We start from the raw sequence: 18,280 nt of genomic DNA, 5'->3' as shown, positions 1-18,280 counted from the left end.
TCAAATTTTGAAATTATCAGATATTATCTGCTGTTATAGTCACAAATCTGAGAGGCAGCACATTCCAAGCTTAGAAATATCATTTAAAATTACTTAAAAGTATTATATAAAAATTCAGAATTTTTATCACCACATCTCTTTCCTCATAGCCAGTTTTCTTGAGCACTTCCTTTATTATATGTATGTTTTCACATTCTCTTCTTTCTGTATGTGTATATGTGTGGTTAAGATGCTGATAAAATGTGGTGAGTTTTTAGCATGCTAATTTGCAGTAACCATTTATTATGGAGGAGAGGAAGACCATTGAAGAAACCATTGTGTTCCAGTGGGAGTTGATGGAGCACTTGCACGTGGGCAGACAGTGTGTACTGGTCTCTGAACGGGTGAGAGTGCCGGAGAAAGTATTAAAATTAGGTGTTGCTCGAGAGGATTGCATTAGCTGCCCTGCAGTTGCAGAGGCTGCTTGATTATATCAGAATCACGTGTCGTTGAGGGGGACAGGAGAGTACAGATTTAACAATGTGTCCTTCTTATAGATTAAGCACTTCAGAAATAACAGTTTTATGATTGCATGCAGGGAAAACATTGAAGGGGTGATAACTTAATAAGTGATGGTATAACAAAGTCTGATGATAACTAAAGAGTAAAACCTATTTTTAAAGCTGACTTATTAAGAAAAATTAACTACCTTTAAAATATAGAAAATAAGGTTTTTTTTTAAACAGAAGTGTGGTGATATTTTATCTGTATACCTCGATAAAGTTTATCTGAGAATCAGAGGAAAAAGCCAGCCACTATAGTAAACACAGAGGTCAGGCAATGGTAGCACATGCCTTTAATACTATCACTCAGAAGGCAGAGATTCATGTGGATCTCTGTGAGTTCAAGGCCACACTGGGAACAGAGTCAGTGGTGGTGGTACATACCTTCAATCCCAGCACTAACCATAAAGGTCTGGAGGTCTGTACAGACAGACAGGAAGTGACAGAGCAGGGCAGGAAGAGGAAGTGATGTAACTGGGCAAAGAGAGGAAATGAGATGACAGGACACAGAAAGCACATAGGCATGGGTACACAGGAAGTAGGTCTCTTTGGCTGAGGATCTCCAAGTGGTGAGAACGTGGCTGGCTTCTTTCTGCTTTTCTCATCTCTCAGGTTTTTACCCCAATATCTGGCTCCAGGGCTTTTTTTATTAATAAGTCCGTTTAGCAATTCGTCTTACATAGAAGAGATAGAATCTTCCTGGAAAAGATTGCTCACTAGGGGATTGTTCTTGAGGGCTGCATCTTGTCTCAGGTCCCTCTGCATCTGTCTCCTATTCACTGTGAAAAGGGCCACATTGCTCTGCCACGTGCTTCTCACCATGGTGTTCTGCCTCAGCATAGATGGCCACAAACAATGGATTATGGATTGAAATCTTTGAAACTATGACCCAAAATAAATTCTCCCTTAAAAAAAAAGTATATTGTTTTTGCAATGTCCTAATGTAGGTTAAAATTTTCAGAAAAAAAAATTGTTTTCTCATTTATAAGTGATATAAATAACATCTTTAGTTAATAAGCATATTTTCATTACTAATGGCATTTTCTTCTGTTAACTTGAGAACTGAAAAGTTAAAAGTATAAGAACAAAAAAGTTAGTTTGAACTTTACTTGGTCATATATTGTTCAATGTCTTAAGTTTTTAATAAAATAAAGAAATTTTGTAGCAGGCTTTCTTTTGGCCACCAACCAGCTCACAAATCATGACATGGAAACTTATTATGAGTTATGAATGCTCGACCTTGTCTTATGCTTGTTTCTTGCTGGCTCTTATAACAATTTAACCTGTTTCTCTTCATCTGCATTTTGCCTCAGGGCATTTTACCTTTCTTTCAGTCTGTATGTCTGTCCTACTCTGTGCCTCGCTGGCCCTGGGCTTCTCCCTCTCTTTCTCCTTCATTCCCTCTTCCCTCTTGTTCTCTCCTCCTTCTCTCTGAAACCTAGAGTCCTCCTACTCACTCTCTCTGCCCGTCAGCCCCCCCTGTCCCTCTACTGTCTGACTATTGGCCGTTCAGCTTTTTATTAGACCAGTCAGGTGCCTTAGGAAGGCAAGGGAGAACAGCAACACATCTTTACATCATTAAAAAATGCAGCATAAACAAAGGCAACACATCATTGCTTAGTTAAACAAATGTAACACACCTTTACATACTCAAAGTAATAGTCCGCAGCAAAGTTAGAACTGTTAAGCAGGTTGTGGAATCTCTCTCTCTCTCTCTCTCTCTCTCTCTCTCTCTCTCTCTCTCTCTCTCTCTCTCTCTCTCTCTCTCGTTTGAGGGTTTGGGGAGGGGCCGAGAGCGGCAGTACCAGGACTGGAGCTCGAAGTCAGAGTTCCTTCCGTTTCCAGATATTGACTGATTTTCTGGAAAAGACTAGCTGCTGCCAGCATTATTACCGTCAAGGTTTTATTTTTACTTTGCCCAAAAAAAAATTTTAAAAGATGAGTAGACTGGCATTACTTTCATCACGTTTTCTTTTGTACATTTATTCATTGGACAGATATTTACTGGTTGCCTACGACGTAGGCACTGCACTTTACAGTGACCATAGAAAGTCTGTCCTTGTATACACCCAGCATTTAAAGTTGTAAATGCCTATGAAAGAGACCCACGTGAAGATTATTAATTAGACCTTCTAGAAATGTCCTCATGTTCTTCTTCCTCTGCCTACTAATCAGTCATCTGAGTTGGAAAACATCCTGGGAAGGGAAGTCAAGGACTATTAAGACAACCGTTTATTTTATGTTTACGAAGCCCTTGCTGTTTGTCTTTGCTGTTTTAGGGATGACTGGCTGCAGTTTCTTCCATTGTGGTGCAGTATGTAACCATTTCCAGGCAGTCTTGATTCCTGCATTCAAATATTTTCTCTTTTGTCGTTCAGTTATTTCACTGTCCAGCTAGGGCCAGCCTTAACTGGGTTCAGGAATGGAGCTGTGCTGCTGTCTAGAGATAGGAGACCTCTTCAGGGTCTTTGATTACTTGTGGTCTTCGTGCAGAAGCGGTCATCTTGAAACCATGCATTTCCCATGGCGGTTCTTAACATGGCCAACAGATTGTCTGCGTCTGAGGGTCCAGCTCCTCCAGTTCCACTGTAGCCCTCGGGCACAGAAGGGCATCCCATTGTGTTCACAGGTCCGGAGGATCCTCCGGTTCCACTGCAGCCCTCCATCACAGAAGGACATTGAAATCCTGCCTATCTAAAGGCACTGTTCTTTGCTCATTCTCTTATTATTCAGTTGTTAATACATTAAAAAATACAGAATTTTATTAATTCTTTTAGAGCTTTATGCAACATATTTGGATCACCTTCACCCCCACCCTACCCCCAGATCCACCCTTCCTACCTCCCTCTACTTTGGTTCTTTTTTTTTTTTTCTTTTAAGAAGATACTGTTTTGCAACAGATGTCATGGTCATCTGGCTCTTTCTGTTTTTCTGTTCCTTCATCTGCCTTCCCTGAGCCTTAGGTGTAAGAATTGTGTTGTAAATGTATCAAATTGGGGACAGGCACCAGGGTGATCAGTGGTTCTCTATATTTTGGCCCATTATGGCTTTCGTAATGGTCTCTGTCTGCTGCACAAAGAAGCTTCTTTAATGAGGGGCGAGAGCCACACGTATCTGTGAATATAAGGAGAAGCGTTTAGAATACAGTAAGAAATTGTACTGGTTTAAGGAAGCTATAATGGTAGTCTCCTTCAGAGTCCGTGGCCTCACCAGCCATCAGTAATTGGGTAAGTCTACCATATTGGGCATGAATTCCTTCCTACTGAGTGGACATTCAGTCCAGTTAGGAGGCTGTTGGTTACCCCCGAGATGTGAGGGCCACTATTGTTTCTGTTCTCGTCATTGTCGCGGTTTATGAGCATTATAGTTGGATGAGACTATTGATTGCTCATCTCTCTAGGCAGCTTGCATCACTCCTGATACTCTTGAGGGTTAGTCCTCAGGGAAGAGGCTTCCAGGTCAATCTAGATCGATTCCTGCAAGTCCTATTAGGTCTAAAGTATGTCGTGTTTTCAACAATAGGGATTTACCTCCAGCCTCTGGGAAGCAACCAAAGGCAACAGCAGTTGCCTTATATTATTTTGGGGTCTCTTGGACTCCCCTGACCAACAACTCTGAAGACGCCTTCCTCTGCCTGGCGCTGGAGATTTTGTTAGTCTATAGTTTAGAGCATGAATGTTGTCACCCCAAGTAGTGTAACTTAAATTAAAATACATGTATGTATATACACATACATCTGTATACACATGTACTTACATATAATTTTAAGTAAGCATAAAACAACATTATTCCTGTGTTTTTTTCCAAACATTCTAGTCCGTGCTCCTTCTCTCTATGATGATAAGTGCCCCATACCCCCCCACCCCCCACCCCCCGCTGACGCTGACGTTTTTTCTCATTTCCCTCTTCATAGCAACTGAGTCCTACTAGTCCCTTCTCTGGAGTTCCTTTATGTACTTAAACAATAAATACATGGGGCTGGAGAGATGGTTCAGCACTGGCTGCTCTTCTGGAGGACCTGGGTTCCATTCCCAATACCACATGGTGCTCACAACTGTCTGTAACTCTAGTTCTAGGGGTCTGACTCCCACTTCTGGCCTCCACAGGCACTAGGTACATACACATACATGGGGCATAGACACACATATAGACAAAACACATAAAATAAAAAGACACAATGCATAAAATAAAAAGAAATGCAGCTTTAAATTAGAAAAATATAGCTGGGCAGTGGTGGCACACACCTTTAATCCCAGCACTTGGGAGAGGCAGGCAGATCTCTGAGTTCGAGGCCAGCCTGCTCTACAGAGCAAGTTCCAGGACAGCCAGGGCTATGTAGAGAGACCCTGTCTCAAAAAAAAAAAAAAAAAAAACCCAAAAACCTAAAGAATAATAATAATAAATCAATAACAATATGGAGAAACTTAAGCTTTTCAAAACAACTGCATCTGTGTACGCACATGAGGCCAGGGCTGCACCTCAGTGGAAGAATTCTGACACCACTAAGAGGAGGAAGAGGAAGAGTGAAAGAGAGGGTAGCTGTGTGGTTTCGAAGTTTTCTGTTTTGTTTGAGACAAGGTCTCATTATGCAGCCCTGGCTGGCCTAGAACTCAAGAGATCTGCCTACCTCTCCCTCCAGCATGCTGGGATTAAAGGGATGCACCACCATGTGCTGCTGGTCTTGGAGTACTAGTAAGATTTTACACTCAGAGATTGCGGTCAATCAATTTTAAAGTTACGATAATGCAGATTACACAGTATGCTAAATGTGAGACTATGCCACCTGTTGTGTTTAACCTACAAAATAAACATTCTTAATGGTTTTTCTTCTTTGTATTAATATTTGTGTAATTCCTCTTATTCCTTTTTAACAGTATGATATAGTTGAGAGACTTTTTGTTTTTAATGTCACAAAGACCCTCTCTAAGGCCCATTTTACTCCACTTGAAAATGAGAATTGTGCCGGGCGGTAGTGGTGCACGCCTTTAATCCCAGCACTCGGGAGGCAGAGCCAGACGGATCTCTGTGAGTTCAAGGCCAGCCTGGTCTACAGAGCAAGATCCAGGAAAGGCGCAAAGCTACACAGAGAAACCCTGTCTCAAAAACAAAAACAAACAAACAAACAAAAAAACAAAAACAAAGAAAGAAAATGAGCACCGTGGTATTTACGTAATAGGGTTGTTGCAAAAATGGAAAGAAACGATGCTTATAAAACTTGCAGTTTGTGATAGCACTTCAGCCAGTGTTTGTTCCTTCTTCTCATTTTAATAAAATCTCAGGAGGTCTGCAAGTAAAACGTTCTAGACTTGGGTTGGTTTCAGATAGCCGTACAGTCATGTTCTTCTGCCTGTTACTTTGCACTTCCTCTGAAGTACACTGCTGCTTCCCTCATCCCTTCCTTCTGTCCTCTGCTGGCGGTGTTTACAGATGTCTGAGGCAAAAGGCTAAAGCTCCACTTCCTTCTTGGATTGCTGAAATACTGGCTGGCATGTGGCTCAGCCAGCTATGGCTGCCTATTCCCTGGGCTCTAAAGTGACTGCAGCTTGCTTCTCTCAGAGCCTCTAACTTGTCCTGGCTGCTACCCTGCTCCTTCTCATCACCACCGGGCTCTGCAGCCGGCCCTCTTCGCCATTCCTGCTCTTGAGTCTCACTCATCACTTCCCTGTGTCTTCTGCCTCTAGTTGGCAAAGTCTGACCTCTCATTGCCTGCTCTGCTCTGCTGGAATTCTTCTGTACAGTGAGCAGTTAACTAGTGTTAGCATGTTTAACATGGCCCCGTCAGCACTTTTCTGTGTACTCCGGACCTGTGACCAGGTATTTAGTGCCAAAGCCCAAGGAAACCAGCCACATTGGTTTTCCTACAAGTAATCTTATTTAGCTTTTATTATTACATGAAGAGGTTTATGAAAGAAATTGGGGTCTACAAAATTAATGTATGCCGTAGTCCTCACCTTCAAAGAGCAGAAATAGTCTACAATCACAAGTAATACAGGAAAAAGATGAAGGAGATTGGGGAGAGTTTTAGTGCTGGCTAGAAAAGTCTTAAGAGTCTCTGAAAAAGTTATAGGTGTAATGTTCTCTAAGTGTACTGTGGGTGTGTTCTAAATGTACTGTGGGTGTAGTGTTCTAGAAGTGTACTGTGGGCGTAATGTTCTAGAAGTGCACTGTGGGTATAGTGTTCTAGAAATATAGGTGTACTATTCTGTAGGTGTACTATAGCTGCAGTGTTCTAGAAGTGCACTGTGGGTGTAATGTTCTAGAAGTACACTATGGGTGTAATGTTCTAGAAGTGCACTGTGGGTGTAATGTTCTAGAAGTACACTATGGGTGTAATGTTCTAGAAGTGTACTGTGGGTGTAGTGTTCTAGAAGTGTACTGTGGGTGTAGTGTTCTAGAAGTGTACTGTGGGTGTAGTGTTCCAGAAGTATAGGTGTTCTGTAGGTGCAGTGGTCCAGAGCAGAGGGCAGCCACATGGAAAGGGCCTTCCATGATTCTGCACCATTTTTAAAGTGATGGTAAATAAGAATTTGTGCACATGGCTGCATTCTTTTCTTTTTTCATTTGGGAGTATGGATATGTAAAGTTCCTATATTATTTTGTCATTCATTTATGTTCCATGGGGATTTTATTTATTTAGACAGGGTATGGAGGATATATGTACAATAGGATACGTGCTTTTCTACCTTTATAGTTTTGATTTTAGGCATTGGTGAATTTTGATTCATTTTAGCATGATTCTGTTATTTTGTTTACTTTTAATTCAACTGAGTAGTTTTATTTTACCCTAATGTATCATCCGTTACAAAGATTTCAAACATGTGACCAGTTCTAATGCATTGGAGTAGATTTGGCTGTTCTTTATAATAACTCCATATTTATTAAATTTGAACATTTCCTTTAAGCTAAAACAGAAAGGAAAAGCATAAATAACCATGACAAACAGCTTTCTTCTGGTGTGGTCATTTGAAATGAAACAACCAAAAAATTTAATCAATTTAAATCTAGAAAAATTAGCTGATATAAGTTGTAAACCAGATGAGTAAAAGCTTTCACTTACTCATTCTTGACATTCAATTCCATTTATTCTTTATAATATATTTTAAAACAGAATGTCTGTAAAGACCAATATTTGGGTTGCTGTTTCCTTTTCTGAGGTTACCAAGAAATGATGCATAAAATTATACTCACACTTTATTCCATTTTAACATATAGATGTGAGTAATGTTTTATTTAAGCCTCATAATTATAATAGTGTATAATGGCATCATTGATTTAAAATAATTGTTAATAGTGATTTTAAAAACTAAACAGGCTTTGTATTAGTGGGCCATAATCATTCCAAATAAGTTCCCAGAAGGATTATGTCTTGAATGCTTATTATTTGCTAGGTACACAAAAAAATGCATAAAAGAACAGTTTATATTTGAGTCCCTAAAGACCATAGTTGGATAAAGAATAACAAAGTAATTGTCTTTCCTTTGTTTCACCCAAAATACCTATCTCCTTTAGACATACGGTGCTTAGAGGTACAAGCAGTTCAGAGTTGAAGAAAATGCTTTTTTTAAAGACTGCTTCTTTTCTCTAACCCTCTTGGAAGGCAGAAATAGAATTAGAAGACGGCCTGGTTGGCCTCCTATCTTTCTTCCTATTGCCCCTTTGCCAACCAATTCTGTGATTGGAGTCATGGTTCTTATGTTCATGTCCCTACTCTAATTGATTTCTAGGTGGACATATGCCCTAAGTTAAGAGAAAAAAAATCTCAATATTTCACATTAAACACCAGGACACTTCAACCTGCAACATCTGAACTCAAAAGCCTCAAATTAGGCATGGTGATCTACAGAACATATCAGACAAGGGGTGGAGAGGAGCTGGAGAGGAGCTGCTACGGAACACATCAGACAGGTGGACAGGAGGCGGGGATGAGCTACCGTCTCATAATTGTGAGCAGCCAGTAATTTACAGACAACCATCATTTCAGTTGGCTTTGTTAGTTTGTATGAGAAACAGCTAGGTAATGGTTAAATAACTAAATGATAATTTTATGCACATATACATTTTATTCAAATTCATAGAAAGTTTAAGTGGTTTTATAGTAACTATATCAAAATCAATACGAATAATTCTAAATATTTCTACAAATAACAAGTGTGAAGAAAAATTAAAATCATCCATAGTCTTAGCCCCAAGATAATCTGTCACTACTTATCCTTTTTCTTATAGGGACAAGCGCATCTCAATTCCAAATTGGGATCATCCTGTACATAATTTCATAACTAAAGTCACAGATATACACACACACACACACACACATACATATATCCACACACACAAACACACACACACACACACACACACACACACACACACACACACACACACAATGGTTTCTGACGGGACTGGAGGGATGGTTCAACTGCCTTTTTGGAGGACCTGAGTTCAGTTCCCAGCACCCATAATGGTCAGCTCACAAACTCCTGAAACTCTAGCTTCAGGGATCTTCTCTTCTGGCTTCCACAGACACCCACGCACATGTGGCATACATTCACACAGACACACTCAAACCTAAAGATAAACATGATCAGTACGTTTCTGGTGGTTTCTGGTATTCTGTCTACAAATACGCTTCTGTTGGTGCTGCCAACGTAGCTAGAGAAACATACAGTTATGCTCACCTCAGGTCCCCTTAATTCTCCCACGTAATTCTTAAACAGTCCCACGTTCCTCTGGTCCCCTTAATTCTCTCACTTTGACAGATTCTCTTCTCAACATTCAGTGCTTTTTCCTCATCTCATTCTGTGCTAATGACCTTTCCTCCCATCTGACTGAGGAAATGGCAGCCTAGATGCAGCAAGGTAGAAAGGAAGAGCCAGTGGCCCAATAGCCACTCAAGGACACACCTCAGGAGACCTAAATTTCCTCCACTAGGCCCCACCTCCTAAAGTTTCTACCTCTCTTTATTGCCACAGATGGTGACAATAATGGAAGTGACCAAGCCTCTCGTCATGGTCTTTTCATTATGACATCTTCACACGTGTGTATCCTGATGTTCTTTATTGTTGTCATCCTCCATTACCCTCTCATTATTAGTTTCCACTCTCCCCTAAAAGTCTCCCTTCTACTTCTATGCTGTGTGGGTGGCTCACCAAGTAAAGTCCCTTGCCACCAAGCCTGGTGATCTAAGTTTGAGTCCCATGACCCATGTGGTATTAGTATAGAACAGATTTCTGCAAGTTGTCCTCTGACTTCCACATTTACATCATGGCACACACATGCACTCATACCCAAAAATAAATAAAAATAATAAAAGTTCAATTTAATCCAATTTAACTTGGAATCCATATTCCTCTTGAACCAAAACATGTATTTGTCTTTCTGTGTTTGTAATATATGAGAACATATACTGTAAGATATGATTTATTAGCTATATTATGTATGAGAATACATATAATATTTATGAGAAACTCATATATTATACACTTCATCAAAAGAACAAAGAGCATGTACCATGGAAGAAATTCTTGTAGTTAAAATAGGATAGGTAGAGTTGACCAGGTCCTGTGATATTCTCTAATTGTTTCAAGCTAAGCTGGAGATGGAGATTCTGCCTGAGTGAACACTGTACTGTAGAATTTAGTCCTTTCAGCTGCTGGATCTGCTCTGATCTTACATTTAAATGTCTGAATTCCTTGTAACCTTCTGAGGGTAAAGATAACAATTACATTATTAAATAATCTTATTTATGATAAATGAAATCCCTAGCTGATCAATTAATCTAGACTTGGAAAAATTGCAAAGCAATGGTAAATACCTAAGAGATATATTGCATTTTGGACTGTCCTAAGTGACCTGTAAAAAAGTTGTTTGTTTTTTTTAAGATTTATTTTTTTTATTTGTATGAGTGTTTTCCTAAGTGTGAATATATGCACTATGTGTGTGCCTGGTGACGGAGGAGGCCAGAAGAGGGTATCAGACCCCTTAGAACTAGAGTGACAGGTGGCTGTGAGCTGTCATGTGGGTGCTGGGAACCAAACCAGATCCTCTACAAGAGCAGCAAGTGCTGGCGAGCCATCTCTCCATCCCCCAGTTACTGCTGATTGGCATATCCTGTGTATAACCCTGGTACCTATGGTAGCAAGATAATGTCTGCCTGTAAAGCAGCAGGGCATCTGAGATATGCCTGGACCTACTGGTAGGGATTTCTTCTGAGTGCTATTTCCTGGAGAAAAGTGAGCTCCCGGGTGGCTGGGACTGGTCATGTGAGTTACTGTGAGTCTGGCTCTGTTCTTGTGGCAAATCTGGCTTGGAACTCTTGGGTAACTGTTCATGTTGTACCTTTTAGCACTCTTGTGGGTCTGAATGATTCGATGAACTCAAAAAGAGTGCCCTGTGGACACCCACAGCACATTGCTGTCCATTCTTTAGTTTCAGTACTCCCCTGTACTGTGCCCCTTCACTCCAGTCCTCATTCCAGCGATTTGGTAGGATCTGAGTCAATGCAGTCATTGCCGGTCTCGAAACAGACTCATTCTTGAGGACATTTATGGAGATGAGAATCTGCTCAGTTGCTTTAAAAGGATGAGTAATGACTTCAAGCTGCCTTGCATGGTTTGCCTCCCAGTCATTTGTCTGTCCTGTTCGTGATGGTCATTGACCAATTTTCATATCATCTACTGAAGGGTGTAGTCCATATGAAAAAGACTGCTTGTGTGTAATGAAGATGTCGTGACACCAGGGGGAGCTGAAATGCCCAGCTTTTTCCGTGGTCACAGTTGTGTAACTGCATTCAGATGACGTCTGGAGATTGAGTCACTGCTTCTCCAATGAAAAAGACTTTCAGAGAATCAAGTCTTGTATTTTGCTCTGTTTTGTCAGCTTTTCCAAGTATATCCTGTTGTTCTTGTTTTTTATTCAGAGAACTATTAAGAAAACTCACACCAGTAGTGGTGGTGCACACCTTTAATCTCAGTGCTCGGGAGGCAGAGGCAGGTGGATCTCTGAGTTCGAGGCCAACCTGGGCTACAGAGTGAGTTCCAGGACAGCCAGGACTGTTTCACAGAGAAACCCTGTCTCGAAAAACAAAAAAAAGGAAGGAAAAAGAAAAAGGAGGAGGAGAAAACTCATAAATGTTCTAGTCAGGAAAAGTCTTAAATTATTGACAAGCTAATTTATTAATTTATTATTCTATGGAGAATTAGACAAAAGTCTAGAAATAGAGCCAGTAAAAATAGCATAAAATATATCAAAAAATTGTTATTCAGCATCCTTAGATCTCTAGAAAATGACTTTCAAACTGCACTGTGGGTACACCTTCCACCTCCAGCTGCTTCTGCTGGCAGCTGGTGGAGGTGTCAAGGGTGCAGGCCCTGGGTCACTGTTCTCAGCCAGAACAGCGTCTTCTTTTGTATTTAGATCATTCATCATGCTAGTCCACTTAAACAAAAGCTTCCAGGATCTTAAAGATTAAAAAAAAAAAAAGAAGAAGAAAAGAAAAGAAAGGAAAAGAAAACTAGTCATTGTAAGAATAGAGTCTAAAAAAGAAGATAAAACCAACATGAAAATAAAACAGAAATCCCTGGTAACCCGTCTTGTGTGACCACCACCAATCCATCACCTGTGTTTCCTGAGTCACAACCTGAAGAACTTTCTTGTCTGCTTTTCAGCCTCTAATGGATGAAGAGTAGAATATGTAAAATATTTGGGCACACTGACAGTTCTAAGGGTAATTAATAATCTTCTGGCTGAAAAGAAGCTGCTGTTGAAGACAAGAATTAAAATCAAACTAAAAAAAAATAATAATAATTTGCAGCTACTAATTGAAAGGCCAAATCACCTTATCTACCTTGATCCCTCTAATGGCATCATTTATATTGTACCATGTACAATAAAAACATTATGTTTTTGTTCACTCACACTCTCCAGCATTTGCTTGGTGCTAGATATTGAGGAACATGGTCAGATTACGATTTTAACTGAATCATCAAGAAAAATTAAATGGCCTTCCATAAGGAAAAAGAGAAGTAAAATACTTCAAAAAGAACTGTATGCAAGAGCTGCTAGGCATGTGATGTCCAGCACTTGGAGGCAGAAGCAGGCAGATTTCTGTGAGTTCTCCATAGTGCATTCCAGGACAGCCAGGGGTATGTAGAGAGACCCTGCCTCAAAGAGAGTGAGGGAGTTTAAGGTGGTGTTTTGATGTTCGGATACTTGAAGGTAGCATGCCAGTTCTTTGAAAACCCTGCTGGCGTGAGCTGCCTCATTTCTTAAGGATGCCAGTTAGAATGGGGTAGACAGAAATGCCCAGAAAAGTTCTTAGAAAAATAGCCATAAGATGCATTTTCAGATGTCTAAATTGTTAGATTAATGTAATCATTTTCTGTTACAGTCACAGACCTGAGAGGCAATGCATGCCACAGTTAGACATAATTTAAAATTAGAATTATTAACTCAAAAAATTTTATCACTACATGTAATTCTTCACAGCCAGTTTATTATAGTGCCTCCTTTATTATATAGTCTCTTGAAACACAATTTTTTTAAGTATGAAACACTGAACAGAACAAAAATTTTTTTATTAACTATGTCATGGGAAAATCCACTCCCTCTGTGTATTACTACTGTTTTAATTTTTTTAAGATTTATTTTTAAGAGAGAGAGAGTGAGTGAGTGTGTGTGTGTGTGTGTGTGTGTGTGTGTGTGTGTGTGTACATGTAGAAGTCTGAGGCTTTGGATCCCCTGGAGCTGGATGACCACATGGGTGCCAGGAAGCAAACTCAGTTTCTTTCTAAGAGAGCGTGAGCTGTTAGCGACTCAGCCATCTTTCCAGCCCTCTGTTATTCTTGTCATGGTTCCTGATGCATCCTTAGGAATAATAGTAGAGCGAGACTGAATGAGAGCATTAGAATCATTGTGATTGTGAGGAAAGAAATCTGTAACACTCAAGTTTTTGATCATAGAAGATAGCTTGGAAGCATATCATCTCCATTATTATATACACATGTAAATGGTATGAGTGTATGTGAGAGCTACTTTAAAATGACTAATATGTATGTATGTATATGTGTGTGTGTGTGTGTGTACATATATCTTGGAAATACAGCTTTTGGTCTGGTTTAATAAAAAATGTCTAGCAATGAAAAAAAATGAGAATTACTACAGAGTTTTATACCTAGGAGATGGCAGTATTATCAGTGGCTTAGCATTAAAAGGATAAAATAATGGTATTTCCTATGAATAAATTCTGAACTTAATAGTTTAATGTTTTCATCAGCACTTTATTTAGTAAAATAACATTCAGTTGACAACTAATCTGGAAATAGAAGAAAACTGAGTCCATAAAGAAAATAATTACTAGTAAAATGGAAACATCAGAATTACAAAGAGACTACTATATAGTACATATGAGACTCGAAACAATATACACAAATTTAAGAGTCTGTGTAAGAGGGAAATGGGATGTAGTTTATTATTAGGCCATCTTTGGAGTGCCTGACATGCTTCACACTATGGATACATGGGACGTTTTTCAAAAGGCTTCACGTAAGAGCAAAAGTAGGTCCAATTAAAGACTAGCAGCAATTAGTTTACATGAGTTTAATAAATAAGCCAATGAGGAAAGATGATTTCACAGATACTGGTCACACACTGTGGCAGGACTGTAGCACACTGAAGATTTGTCTATAGGAAGCTTACAGCCCTGAAAAGAGGGGCCTAGCCCCAAACAAGAAGTTGGTGGCTTCCCCGAAAAGGTGACCTGAACTGCAGGATCCCAGACTAAATAGAAAAAATTCTCTCACCACAACTCTCAGAAATTCATCTCCTTTAATACACAGCCAAGCCAAACACAGCTATAAGACAAAATAATAAACTGTAAAATCAACTTGAAGGGGCCTTAATAAGAACATGATAAACTTAGACCAACCCTCAGTTGCCCTGAAAGGAATTGCCAGTCTCAGTACCCACAGGATGCCGTCTTGGACACAGCAGTCACTCAGAGTAGACTTGAAAGCTTATGCTCACCAACACAGTTGTCTCAGCCATGCCGGAAGTCCAGGGGTCATGGTGGGAGTGGGAAGTTCGCACCTCTTACAGAATTTAAACTTCCCCAAACTAAGAAATTAACTAACTGACCTCAGGCTGCTGATACCTCTGCAGTATGTGCCTGAAACAAATCACCCCAGAAGGACAGACTGACATCAGTGAGCACAGTACTGAACCTCTCACAGATAAACTCCACTGGGCTCCTGACCCCAAATTATAAAGCACACAGAAGGAATCTACATGAAGAGTGTTAGCCAGCATGACACATCACACGTGAGTCCTGAACTCATCACCCTGGTCCTGAACTCATACAGGGAATGTGGGTCTAATTAAAATGCTCAGGTGATACAGAGCTGGAGAGATGACTCAGCAGTGAGCAGCACTGGCTGCTCTTCCAGAGACCTGGATTTGATTCCCAAAACCCCCATGGTGGCTCCCAGCCATCCATAACTCCAGTTCTGACACCTTGTTCTGGCCTCTGTAGGCACTGCACACACATGGTGCACAGACATACATCCAAGCAAAACACTCGTACACACAAGAGAAACATAGATAATTTTTTTAGGCTCAAATATACCAAAGAGACTTTTAAAGCACAACAGAAGAGTGTGGTGTTGTCTGAAGAATTCAAGGACAGGTTTTGAGCAAAGCAAAGAGCATTGTCAGCCATGCAGTCCAGGGGCAATGCATACTGGGAACTGGCAGTCACAGAATGGAGAGGAGGATGGGCAAGGCTTGAGTGATGCAGTTATTACGTTCTGCCTTCGTCAGGGTTCTCAGAAAGATGGCGTTTGTCTAGGGAGTGGTGGTTGTTGGCTACCTAAGAGGTGTGAGGAGGGCGGGCAGGGGTAGTTAGGACAGGAACACAGGCTGCTTCTCGCACCACTGCCTGGCTCCTTTGCGGGTGTACCCTTCTCTCTACTGCAGTTTTCTCCCGAAGTGAGCTTCACACTTGCTCATGTCCTTTAATTGTTTGTTGGTAGGAAAATCATACTTGGAATTATTTATGTTTTGCTTTTGAGATAGGGCCTCTTGCAGCCTAGACTGGCCTTTATATGCTGCATAGCCAAAAATGACCAGAACGTTTTATCCTCCTGCCTCTGCCTCCCAAGTGCTGGGATTACAGGCGTGTGCCACCACACCCAGTTAAAATTGATCATTTTAACCACTTTTGACTGTCCAGTACATTGGCATTAAGTGTGCTCACACTGTTGGCAGCCATCACCATAATCCAGCTCTGGAACTTTTCCTCCCAAAATGAAATGGTACCCACCAAACACCAACTCCCAGGGTCCCCTCCTTTCCTCACTTTCTTTCCCTGGGAATCTGAGCACTTAGAGACCTCCTGTTAGCAGAACCACCTGTCTCCTTTAGTGTCACTCTGATGGCTCAGGGAAAGGGACCTTCTTTAATAGACTCTGTCCCCTCTCTCCATTTGAAAAGCCCTGAGAGAAAACTCTTATGCATGGCTTGGTAACATGCTTGCTTCCAGAAGACGACGACTAATGCTGTTTACTAAGCTGGGTTCCCTGCCATCCTAGCTTCTTCCCCAATTCCCTGGTTTGTTTTTAATGTCCAAAATAGTGCTCAACACCACTCTGCTGTCTCAGTCTGCTTTGTTTTCTTCCAGAGCACTCATCGTGTGTGTGTGTGTGTGTGTGTGTGTGTGTGTGTGTGTGTGTGTGTGTGTGTACTAGTCTAAAGTTTGTGGCCTGGAGCAGCCCTCTCACTTCAGCTCCTAGGTAGCTAAGGCCACAGGTGTCCATCACCATCTTCAGGTCACTGACTGTTGATAAATATATGTATTTGCTTATTGCTTCCTCCACCACCAGAACATGAGACCACACTCGGCTTTTTCTGTCTCATTTACCCCTGTGTTCCCACTAGAACAGGGCCTGGGCCATAACAGGAACTCAGCACTTACTTTTAATTAATTAGAAATAAGGCTGGAGCTACCTGTTTACATTCATGGGTAAAAGTGGTTAAAAGAAATTAATTCTCAATTCAAGTGAGGATAAGGAATTAGAAATTAAGAGGGACAGAACTCTTGATATGCATGAACATAGTAATTAAACATGAAAGTTTGTCCAAATAGCAAGATAATGTTCTCTCTTTTTTTTAATTCCCAGGTGTGTGTGTGTGTGCCTGTGTGCGTGCGTGCATGTGTGCGTGCGTGTGCGTGTGTGTGTGTGTGTGTGTGTGTGTGTGTGTGTGTGTGTGTGTGTTTTGGGGCAGGATCTCACTGTGTAACCTTGGCTGTCCTTGAACTAACTATGTAGACAAAGCTGGCCTCAAATTCACAAAGATCCGCCTGCCTCTGCCTCCTGAGTGGTGGGATTAAAGGCGTGCACCGCCACTCCTGGCATAGTCCCAGTTTTTTGAGACAGGATCTTGTCATGAATCCCTGATTCATTGGTCATTCACTGTAGCTCAGACTGACCCTGACCTTAAAGCAGCCTCCTGCCTCAGCCTCCCACGTGCTGGAGTTGCAGTTTATGCCATCCTGTCCAACTGAGAACTATACTTTTTAAAAATGAATAATTATGGAAAATATAATGATGGGGAAAAAATTAGAGTCCTAAGATTGTAGTAGACTCAGAAGCCCTTTCTGGAATTGCCAGTTGGACATTGTACTGAGACTGTAGAAGTGAGTATAAACCCATCAGACCAATCACATATACATGCATTTTTACTGTCCAACACTGAAAACTAGCAAGATAGATTTGGGTCTTTTGCCATTTAGACCAGTTCTGCTCTTTCCAATTGTTCTCAGCTATACCCAGACCAAACTCTCTGGAGTGAGACTCACCGTGTCATGTTACTCTACGTTGACATCACTCTGATCTGTTCATAGCTACCTCCGCTCTCCTCCTCCCTCTCCCTTAACCTTGGGGGCAGAGTCTGTACCTAAAAACTGTATTAGTGACTCCTCTGTTGCTGTGATAAAAACACCATGACCAGAACAACTTATAGAAGAAAAAATGTATTTGGGCTTATGGTCCCAGAGGGTAAGAGTCCATCATGGGGGTGGAGCGCAGAACCAGTGTGTAGCAGCTGGAACAGGATGCTGAGAGCTCTCGTGCCTTGCCGTAATAAGCATGAAGCAGAGAGCATACAGACAGTAAAGACTTCTATCTCAAAGCATACGTCCAATGACGTACTTCCCCCATCAAGGCAGCCCCACCTGAACCTCCCCCAAGCACCAGCACCAGTGCAGGACCAAGTGTTCAAATGCCTGAAACCATGGGGGACACTTCTCACTCAGACCACCCCAGTGACCAGCTGTGCTCCCTTATTTTGGGGTGCTACTTTCTTTTACTTTCCTTCAATCTCATTATCTTTATAACCGTTGATGGGCATCCAAAACTTGGCCACTGTGGCACCCAGCCAAATGTACCCTATCCACCTCCTCCCCAATGACTTCCTTTCCTATTTTATCTTACTCACCCACATTCACCTCGCCTCTAAACCCTATGAGAAGCACACTCCCTGGTAGGAAAACAAGCTGTGTTGCCTCAGGCTTGCTCCCTGGCCTCCACCAGCACCATTCCTGCCAGGCTTCTAGGTTCCAAGACCTTAAGGAATGACTTATTTCTTTCTCCCTATCCGAATCAGAAAATAATTTCTCTGTGGCAGTTTCTTGCTTTTTATTTGGAAGATTAAATAGAGATGCCCTTAGCATCTGGAGCCAATCCCCA

The 18,280-nt window shown here is 41.1% G+C and overlaps 1 protein-coding gene across 1 annotated transcript in view; it reads left to right on the top strand.

Annotated features, from left to right (window-relative positions):
* Nucleotides 1-18,280, top strand: part of Acbd6 (acyl-CoA binding domain containing 6) — a 144,631-nt gene that overhangs the window by 104,641 nt on the left and 21,710 nt on the right. The window lies entirely within an intron of this gene.

Source organism: Peromyscus eremicus, chromosome 15, assembly GCF_949786415.1.
Source record: "Peromyscus eremicus chromosome 15, PerEre_H2_v1, whole genome shotgun sequence".
Classification (NCBI taxonomy): Eukaryota; Metazoa; Chordata; class Mammalia; order Rodentia; family Cricetidae; genus Peromyscus; species Peromyscus eremicus.
Note: the sequence above shows the minus strand (reverse complement) of the source record. Positions and strands in the feature narration are given on the sequence as shown.